At 42.9% G+C, this 2,807-nt stretch overlaps 1 non-coding gene across 1 annotated transcript; it reads right to left on the bottom strand.

Moving 5' to 3' along the window:
* Nucleotides 1-741: 741 nt before the first annotated feature.
* On the bottom strand, nt 742-813 carry TRNAT-UGU (transfer RNA threonine (anticodon UGU)). Its single transcript has one exon. It is a non-coding gene; the product is annotated as a tRNA-Thr (tRNA).
* Nucleotides 814-2,807: the final 1,994 nt, after the last annotated feature.

The raw sequence follows: 2,807 nt of genomic DNA, 5'->3' as shown, positions 1-2,807 counted from the left end.
TTTTTTTGTAGCAGGAATTCCTTTGCATATTAGGCCACACACCCCTAATGTAGCCAATCCTCCAAGAGCTTACAGAGCTCTTCTGACAGGGCCTACTGTAAGCTCCTGGAGGATTGGCTACATGAGGGGTGTGTGGCCTAATATGCAAAGAAGTTCCTGCTACAAAAAAAGCCCTGTATTTAGGCATTCCTTTTGAGAATAAAAGAATTCCCTTACTAGATTGTTTGGTATTCCAGTGATCCCCATTTGTGGTATCTGTGGGTGCAGTTGTGCCCACTAATATATTTCCATTTCCTTCGTACCCAAAGCAGAGCAATTCTGGCTTTTCTCCGCCTCATGTAAGCAGAAGGTGCTTTGTAAGAGTCCAGAAGGCATCACCTTTGTGCCTTACATTTTTGTACCCATCAAGGTTCATAGCGGGGGATAATAAACCTAAATGTTAATGCAGGTTCTTAACATTCACTGTGTTCCAGAAGATGGGCATTATTTATTTATTTGTAACGTGATTTATGCATAATACATAACAACTGAACTCAAATCATAGCGGTATCTCAGCTGCAGGCTCAGCTACTGTATAATTGTGGCACGGAAAACCTGCTGATTGACACAACAACACAGACACACGAGACTGCCTCATACTGAGTCAGATCTTCGTCTTTCAAGTCCCTGTTTGACTGGCAGCAGTTCTCTAGGGTCTCAGGTGGAGGTCTTTCTCGTTGATCCTTAAAAAAAAAAAAGAATTGGAGATGCTAGGAATTGAACCTAGGACCTTCTGCATACAAAGCAAATACTCTACCACTAAGCCAGGACCCCATCCTGGGATGGTGTGTATCCAGGACCTCTCAGAAGTCCAGAGAGACCTAGTTCATTTCCAGGTTTTGAGGCCTCGCCATAACAACAAATATATTTTCTTTAGGAGTGATGGTGAAAAGTGCCGTCAAATCACAGCTGACTTATGGCAACCCTGTAGGGTTTCCAAGGCAAGAGACATTCAGAGGTGGTTGGCCATTGCTTGACCCTGGTATTCCTTGGAGGTCTCCCATCCAAATACTAGCCAGGGCCAACTCTCCTTAGCTTCCAAGATCTGATGAGATCGGGCTATCCTGGTCAGGGCATTTCATTAAAAATGGTGAATGCTTTTAACTCTTCAATATGGCAAGTCTTTTAGAACCTAGCACGTTAGATATCGCAATACAACCAGATCAGTCTGTTCATGTTGGGCTAGTAACTGTGCTGAGCATATTTAACAAGTTAGAACCATCGAAAACCATTGCCTCCATGTCTGGATGGGCAATCTCTCTCTGCAAAACTTGACAGTCATCACTGTGTTAGACTTTGCAAAAGTTTTGTGGTTTCCAAGGGTTGCATTGCAGCCAGGGGCAGGTTGTTGTTGTTGTTGTTTTTTAAAGTTTGAAGTCTGAGCTTTCTTGTGACTAGCAAATAATAACAGTCAAGAATAGTCAGGTACTTATTTTGCTCCTTCTAGCTGCACCGTTTCCCAGTTAATGGGATACAGTTCTTACAGTGATTTCCTTCAACCAGGTCTGTCTTGTTTGCCAAAGCTTTCTGAACTAGTCCAATATGTTTGCCAACCATGAACTAGGGCATGCCAAATTACGTCTCTTGTTTGCTGCCCTATACCACATCAATCCATCTGAGCCCTAAAATTTGATCAAAACTAAAATGCAGTCCTCAGCTGACCAATATCACTTTTCAGAGGATACAAAAATGTTTGTGAACATCAGCTCCTAATTTCCGCCGGTATTAGTAGTAAACACATACAAGTCAAGGTATGGCCATTTTTAAAAAAAACAAATATTCCCCATCCAGTTGCCTGATACGCAATCACAGGGATAGGCAATAACTTGTGGCAATCCTTTAAAATCTGGAATGATAAGGTTTGGGGTATTCCCACCCAACCTCAGTTAGGTCTGCGTATCTGAAGTAGAATGCAAAATGTAGGTGTATTTTGTGCCGTTCTTCAAATTTTCCAGGTGATCTGCAGTCTTCATCCAAATGAACAAAATAGAGGCTGCCAAATGGGTGGCCCTGTCTGAACATGGGAAGTATACAGATAGGAATTAATGACACCAGAGCATAGACTAAAACGTTTTTCCAACTAGCAAAGCCGCCCAAAAATGTGATTACCTTCAATAGTAATTATTTACTTTTTTAAATAATGGCAAGCTTCCTACAAAGAGCCATGGCCAGGGTTCACCAATGTGTCAGTCTAAGGCCAGAAAGACCTAAATTCAAAATTTCCATTCTGCAGTTATACAGCTAGCCTATTGGTGAAGAGGAAGTGGTTTCTCTCTCCTGTTGGAGACCTTCCACCTCACCCTGGATGCTGTTCCTAAGGGTCCCAGGAGCAGAAAAAGGGGGCCTCTGAGGGTTGCAGCAAAAGCAGGTGGTGGGTGGGGAGGGGGGCAGTCCATGGATTTTATTCTATGGGTGTTTTCTCTAATTTTATCCTCACAACTACCCTGTGAGGTAGCTTAGGCTGAGAGGTGGTGACTGAGCCCAAGTTTTCCAAGTGTGTTTCATGGTGGAATGAGGCTTCAAACTCAAATCTTAGTCTGAAAAGTTAACCATGACACACCAGTTCACAGAATATGCCTGGCATGTGAATTCTCAAATGTCATACAAATTGAACACAATTTCCCCGAGAAGGCTTTCTGCTGCCTGGAGTGTAGCAAGATTCTGCCCATATGCAAACACGTGCTTTCTGCTGATCTATTTTTGTCCAAACTCCTGGACACTAATCACAGCTCAGAGCTCAGCAAACTTTGCTGCCAAAGGGCATTTTT

The sequence above is a fragment of the Heteronotia binoei genome, chromosome 4, assembly GCF_032191835.1.
Source record: "Heteronotia binoei isolate CCM8104 ecotype False Entrance Well chromosome 4, APGP_CSIRO_Hbin_v1, whole genome shotgun sequence".
NCBI classification, from domain to species: domain Eukaryota; kingdom Metazoa; phylum Chordata; class Lepidosauria; order Squamata; family Gekkonidae; genus Heteronotia; species Heteronotia binoei.
This window is presented reverse-complemented; position numbering and strand designations above follow the sequence as displayed.